Genomic DNA, 7,788 nt, shown 5'->3' on the forward strand with positions numbered 1-7,788 from the left:
AGATGAAGGCATGAATAAGTCTTTCAGCAGCAGAGGAAGTGAGTGAGGGTCTGATTTTAGCAATATTTCGAAGGTGAAAGAAGGAGGTTTTGTGACTGACGGATGTGGGCTAAGGGAGAGGGTGAATCAAAAATCACCCAAGGTTGCGGGCCTGGGGAGATGGGGAGACGATGGTGCCGTCAATGATGAGAGTGGGATGTTGGTTTTGCAGAGAGTGGATTTGGAGCCTATGAGGAGGAATTCTGTTTTATTGCTGTTACTTGTCAATAGAGAAGCAGAACCTCTTAAGAAAAACAGGATAGAATGAAAAGCTCAGGGAGACACAGGAATGAAGAAAGTCGTCAGGAGAAACAGGAAAAAGAAGTAAGTTTATGATAATGATATATATGAGTAGTATATTATATATATAGGTTTGTGGCCTGTCAGTCCTCATGTCGACGTGTCCTTGTCAAGTACATTGACCCCCGAGTTGCCCCGCTATGCTTGAGCCATTGTAGTTTGAATGTGTTTAAGTGTTCTCTGATGAGGGCTGGAGGTGTCACCTTGTATGGCGGCAGCCTTCGCCAATTTCAGTCAAATCAATTCTATTTATTTATAGTATCAATTTATAACAAGTTATCTGCAAGACCTTTAGCAGATAGATATTTCTCGACCCCTTACTAGACCCACTCAGATTTACAAGGCCCAACATTTCTTAGTTTTTCCTCCAGACAAGCACGCAACAGTGCGACATGGCGAGGAAAAACTTCCTTTTAGGGCAGAAAGCCTCGCCCCCTCAGACCCAGCTTTGGTAGGGCATGTCTGACAGCCGGTTGGGAATTAGAGATAAGTTGGAATCAGAAAATAGAAAAATTAGTAGTTTGTAGAGTTCTTTGTAGTATTTCATGGGCATAGCAGGCACTCTTGGGCATTCAAGGCACTGCAGGACGTAGCAACTGCGGACGAGCATGCACCGGAGGATGGACGTCTGAGAATCATGCCATCGACGAACCTTGTAGGCGGACCATTGGCGACAGCTGGCTACCCACTGATTTCGGAGCCTCTCTTAATCCTGGGAAGCATTGTTGTGGAAGAAAAGAATCCTAGAGACGTCCAGGGAGTGGCACAGTGCTAGGAATGTGTGTGAATGGTGAATGTTCTTGTACTTTTTAAAAAGTGGCGTTTGAGTGTCGTTAAGACTATAAAAGCGCTATATGAATACAGCACATACAGTTGTAACGTTTCCCAATCAGCACCGTCAAAGAGAGTACATGCCTAATATATATAATGAGGCAGCTCCCTGATATCTAATAAAAAGGGCTATATACAACCTACCCCTGGCTTATACTCAATCAAACCGGCAACTATAGATTCATCCCACGCAGCAACCCCTTTAAATACGGGTTAAGTGAGTAGTAAATAATGCCTGGCCACAGACGAAGTGGGGTGTGGGGGGAAAATAGATATGAGTTTCATCAAAGTGTATTTATATCTAAAACCCCGGTACTGCCTTGCATGAACAACCATTCATAAGCACAACTCATTAACAATCTCGTTGCACATTTCAACCAATGTCCGCAGTTCAAAATTTCGTTAAAGTACTTTAATAATCCGGGATTAAAGCAAAGTCCTCCTCCTTTGAAAACAAATGACGAAGCGACACACTAAAATGCTGGGTGAAGCGTGGCTAAGTGGATCGCTCGCAGTCATAAGGGTTTATGGGTAACTTACGCCGACCGACATCACAAAGTCCGATTAGTAGCATGGTTTGAAGCAGTAGTCCAGAGTGACTTCAACTTGATAATTCCGACTGAGGAAAGCATAAACAATTTATCCGCGGCGGTGTATCCCCGCTGGCAGCCTAGCGAAACACCATAGCCCATCTCTGCAATCGTTGACCACAGCCGCGCCTCTCGTCCGTTGATCCCCAGAAGTCTCTTCTGCTGCTCTTCAGGATCAGGAGGCTAATTTTCCGCATTAGCGTCACAACCTCGTCTCCTTTAGAAACGGCCCTACCTACGATACAAACCCGGTTCATAAGGTGAAAACTTATGACAGATGTCGTCTGTAAACATCCGTGGTCCAGCTTCAGGCCTCAGATACACAGCTTGGGTCCTCAGATAACACAGTGCTTATACTTTGCCTACAAGGTGATCATGCAAAATAATGACATACATATAATGCTGGCACATGACGACATTATAGGTGACCGTTAGCAGGACAGTGAGGAAAATCAGTATTTGAAACAATCCTGCTATTTTGCGAGTTCTCGCTCACTTAGAAATCATCGAAGGTTGCTGAAATTGTCTATCGTAGGTGGCACCAGTCACTTTGAGAGACCTAATCTAAATAACAAACCCCAGAAATCCCAATGTATGATTTTTTAACATTTATTTTTATGATAGCATCGTTCGCAGAATTAACAGTGCTTTTAATTCGTGTTGTTGTTCTATGTGTTCATGTGTTTGCTTATGTAAAGTTGTACAGTATGTTCCTATTTATTTCTGTAGGGTGCCATCTTAGGCCAGGTCTTGTTTGTTGTGTAAATGAGTAATTCGTTCTCAAAACAGTTTACCTGGATGAAATAAAGGTTAAATAACATAAATAAAAATAAATAAGTATTTGATCAGCCTGAGTAAAATCATGTTAATATTTGTTACATGTAGTCTTTGGTTGCAATTAAGAGGTGCAAACGTTTCCTGTAGTTTGTCACGTACAGGTTTGGCACTCACTGCAAAAAGGGATTTTGGCGTCACTCCTCCACACAGATCTTACTCTGATCATTCAGTTTTGAGCTAGTCGCTGAGAAACCAGGAGTTTGAGCTTCACTCCATAGATTCTCTTACTGGGTTTAGGTGTGAGACTGGCTAGGCGCATGCCAGAGAGAACCATTGATATGGCTTCTTACAAGAGGCCCTCCTTGGTTCCTGCCTGGCTGTTTGGCTTCGGGTGCATTGATCAATGTTGGAAGACCCAGCCTCGACCCACTTCAATGGCTCTAACTGAGGGAAGGAGGTGTTCGCCCGTAAATCTGCGCAATAATGGCCGCCGGTCATCCATCTCCTTGAATTCAGGATGCATTCGCCCCTGTAGTGCCCATGTGCCGAAAAACACCTCCAAAAAAGGCATGGGATGCACCACCTTCCCCATTCTGCAACAGTATGATGGTCTTTCTTGGCTTGTACTCATCATTCTTCTTCCTCCAAACCATTCGTTTTGGGAATTATGACACACCAAAGTTCTTAATTTTTTTTTGTTCTTTTTGGTCTCATCCTGCACTACTGACTTTCTCCCATGACTACTCTTGGATGGCTATGCCAGAATGGTAATATGGCAGAACTTAAGACGGGCCTTGACTATGTGTCTGGTTTTAATCAGGGAACCTTCCGGTCCATGCATGATTTCTAAACTCATGACGTCTTTCCGTGTAGTATCATTATGGCCACAGTAACCTGGAACTGGTGGTCCCAGCTCCTTTCCGGGTCTTGACCAGCTCCTCCCGTGCGGTTTTTGCGCTGATTTCCTCACCTTTCCTATAGATCATTGAGACCCTACACGAGTGTGAGCTCTTCATGGAGCCCCAGTCCGAGAGGAGTATTGACTATTCATGTTTAGCTTCTTCCATTTTCTAATGATTTGCTCCAACAGTGTACCTTTCTTTCACCAAGCTGCTTGGCAATTCCCGTCTAGGGGGCCTCTTTCCAAGCCTTGTGGAGTGTGTCAAATTTTGTAGTCTGAGTAGTCTTTTGGACAGCGGCTTCTGGTTCTTGGCGCATGTTAGTAAGTTGGATTGCTTACTGATTGTTTGGGGCGGACAGGTGTCTTTAATGCAGGGCTATACACCGTCATACATGTGATGCTAATGAAGGATAGTGTAATAAATGGGTGGAACCGCGCAAGTCACTCTGTGTTCAGATGATTAACCGGTCCCCCTGTTTGCACTGACTCCCATCATGTATGAAGTGTTTGAAGGCTCGTAAGAAACGCACATGCACATCGTCTCCATCTCCCCCCAACATTCGACCCGTTTCAGTTTGCCTACTCGGGTGCGAACCTCCACTCAGGATGCCAAAATCTCGCTCCGTCACTTCACACTGAGGCCTTGCACACCCTGGAGGAAAGATACACCCATGTGCTGTCTGCTGTTCGTCTGGACTTTAGTTCAGGCGTGTCAATATCCCTCATCCACAGGCACCTGTGTTAATAACGGAGTGGAACATCTGGGTCCTTCACACACCCCTTCGCAACTGCTGTTGGACTTCCTCCCAACATACCTCAGTCGTTCCGGGTCGAACAGTAACACGCCACCCTCTTCCTTCATTCAGCTCTCACATCGGGCTCCCCGCTGCAGGGCTGCGCTGAGCCCGCCTGTGTTCACATATGATACCGCGCACGCCTGTCGCCCCAGGTTCTCCACTAATTCACATCGTGAAGTTTTCGGGAGACGACACACGGTGGTGGGCCATCAGGGTATGACAACGAGCAGGACTACAGTAGGAGGTGGAGCAGCTGGTTGGCTGGTGCAGAGTACAACCGTCCTGATCCGGACGTGGAGAGACGAAAGATGATCGTCTTCGACGTTCCAGGAATAACCGCCTCACCACGCTCCAGCTGCTCGGCTCATGCCAACAGCCAGGCTGTGGAGGTGTGCAGCGCGCACGCAAAAAAAAAAAATAAACAAAAATTCCTTGGGGGCCACATTACAGACACTCTCACCTGGTCTGAAAACACTTCATGGCACTGGTGACGAGGGCCGCAGAAGTCGTCTGTAACTTTCTACGTAATGATGAGGAAGCCCACCTGTCCCACACCGTGGCCCCCCCGGCCCCCCTCGCGCGCGATACCTCACGACTTTCTACAAGAATCAGCCATAGAGAGGCATTCTGGACCACTGTCTCTCTGTGTGTTTGTGGGGCTTGCATAGGCCTCTTACTGGAAGAACGTGAGGAGCGTGGTGGAACGAGCAGAAGGGATCATGGGGCTGCCTCTTCCTGCTCTCATTAAGGACAACTTCATCACAGCGCTGTGTGTCCGCGAGCCCGAAATATAATCAGAAGACGCCCAGCTCACCCCCAAACGCATGGGACTGTTTGCTCGCTGGCTGTGCCTCTCTGGAAAGAGGTTCCGCAGCATCCGCTGCAGGTCGGCCGCAGGTTCTGTCAACGGGCTTTTTCCTCCCCATCTGCGCATCAGACTGTTTGACTTGTGATCATACACTGAACTTCGCATCCTATTGCACGCATCTCGGTTATTAAAAATGCCTTGCTGAACTTTTATGAGTCCATTTCAGTTCCGCCTGCTCTTTTTTACATCTTTTTTACTCTTCAATTTTCACCTATATCTGAGCACTAAACCATCAGGTTCTGTTCATGGGAATCCCCTGCACTGTTTTATAACAACTTTGATCATTGGCGTCATCTTCACTTATAACTATTTGTAAATAATGCCGGAAATGTATTCCATCGCACCTGGAATAATCATTGCAACTATTTATCAGCTTGTGAATGCAACGCAATTTCGTGTCTGTATTTGCACTCTGTAACATATAAAATGACAAAATAATAAAGTTGGAAGTTGAAGTGTTGGAAGTTGAAGTTAGGGACATTTGAATAGCAGTTTACTAACAGGCTTTGATGGTCAGAATTCTAGCTGATAGGACAGGTGTTCAATACTTATTTGCCGCTGTATCATACAAATAACTATAAAAAATCATACTGTTATTGTCTTTCTGGATTGTTTTTTTGAGATTAGTCTCTCAACAAAGTAGGACTGCACCTATGATGTCACTTTCAGACCCTTCCATGATTTCTAAGTGGGAGAACTTGGCAAAATAGCTAGGGTGTTCAAATACTTTTTAGTCCTCAATGTATGTGTGTGTGTGGTAGATAGATATATAATATCTATATATAGTATATATATATATATATATATATATATATATATGATTAGTACTATAATACTATGTGGGTGTGTATTATGATGTGTTGTGTTACATGTTGTGGTGGGTGTGTGTGTGTGTGTGGGTGTTTGTGTATATAATATACCATGTTTCATATATGTGTGTGTGTATATATACTGTGTGTAATGATATACATACGGTTTGTGTGTTGTGTGTGTGTATATTAGGTATAAGTATATTGTAATGTACATATAGCATGTGTGTAGTATATATATGTGTAGCATCTATAATATCACTAGCCATATTTAATCTCGTTCAAAAGTTGGGATCACATTGAAATGTCGCTTATTTTTAAGAAAAGCACTTGGACTAGTACTTTTCATGAAGATATTTAACTAGTCTTAACTTTGAAGAAATACACTCTATACATTAGGCTAATGTGGTAAATGACTATTCTAGCTAGGCAAATGTCTGGTTTTTGGGTGGCAATATCTACATAGGGTAGAGAGGTGCCCTATTTCCTAGTCAACTTAGCACGTCCATTTTTTCTAATGGGACAGATGTCTATTTGCTCACTGGCTCCGACAGGCTAATTGATGATTAGAAAACCGGCTTAGTGCCATCAATGTTCACACATCTGAGACACAGTTTCGGTCGTTACAGAAGGCTACAAAACTGACCTCCTTTGAGCAGAAGGGGGGGGGGAGGGGGGGGGGGATTGAATTTCTGGAGGCATCACATTTGCTGGGGTCAATTAAAACGCTCAAATGGCCAAAAACGGTTACCTTTTCATCTGAAACTCGACAGTCTTCATTCTTGTCCTTATAATGAAGGCTATCCATGGGGCTTAGACATTGCTAAGAAATTGAAATTTCCTACAACGGTGTGTAGCTACTCTCTTCAAGTACGCAAACACACAGCTCTAAACCAGATAAAAAAAGAAGGTGTGAGGGCCGCTGTTGCAGGCAACTGAGCGAAGGAAGTATAATATATTAGAGTCGCTATTTGTTTGAGAACAGAGAGCGCCTCACAGGTCCGCTCAACTGGCATCTTCATTAAATAGTATCGCGCCGCAAACTACCATTGTCACATCTTAGCAAGTGAGCGAGCGGTGTGGCGGCTAGCGGGATTCCGGGCTATCAGGGCAGAGGGTAAAGAAAAAGCCTATACCTGATGACTGGTCACTAAAGAAAAAGATTCAGATGGGCAAAAGTAACACAGACATTGGACAGAGGAATACTGGTTAAAAAGTGTTGTGGACGGATGAATCGCAAGTTTGATGGTGTTTGGATCACAAAGGAAAACTTTGTGAGACGTCAGAACAAATGAGAAAGCTGGCTGGAAGAATGCTGTACGTCCATCTGTAAGCATGGTGGAGGTAAGTGTGGGCAACGAACTATTTCCTAGCATGAAGGGCATGGCAGCTGGTATTCTAGTCGGGTAATGGACGTTGGCCAGCGCAGTCACCAGATCTGAGACCCTCATTGAGCATGTGTGAAGCAGCTTGACCGATGGTAGGGGGGCGCAAGAAGTGCCCCTCCAACGCTAATGCCAACTTGTGGGAGCTGTCTTCTGGTAAGGCGTGGGGTGCAAGTTCTCCAGATTAGCCTCAACAAATTAACAGCTAGAATCGCAAAGGTTCGCAATGCGGTAAACTTGCGGCAAATGGAGATTCTTTTACGAAAGGGCAAAGTTTGATGGTAAAAAAAAATCTATTTCAAATACAAATCATTATTTCTAACCGTGTCAGATGTCTTGACTCTTTTCTATTCATTTCACAACGTACTGGTGGTGAATAAGTGTGACTTTTCCGGAAAACGACTTCATTATGTATTTATGAGTGCAGTACTTGTGGTTCAACTTACAGTAAAAGCATAACCTTGGTAAAGGTGACCTATTGTGTAGCATGT

At 44.4% G+C, this 7,788-nt stretch overlaps 1 protein-coding gene across 1 annotated transcript in view; it reads left to right on the plus strand.

Annotated features, from left to right (window-relative positions):
- The window catches only part of LOC116699268 (trichohyalin), a gene marked incomplete in the record, with an annotated part of 124,483 nt that overhangs the window by 115,565 nt on the left and 1,130 nt on the right, over positions 1–7,788 (plus strand).

This window comes from Etheostoma spectabile, chromosome 12 (genome assembly GCF_008692095.1).
Source record: "Etheostoma spectabile isolate EspeVRDwgs_2016 chromosome 12, UIUC_Espe_1.0, whole genome shotgun sequence".
Taxonomy (NCBI): domain Eukaryota; kingdom Metazoa; phylum Chordata; class Actinopteri; order Perciformes; family Percidae; genus Etheostoma; species Etheostoma spectabile.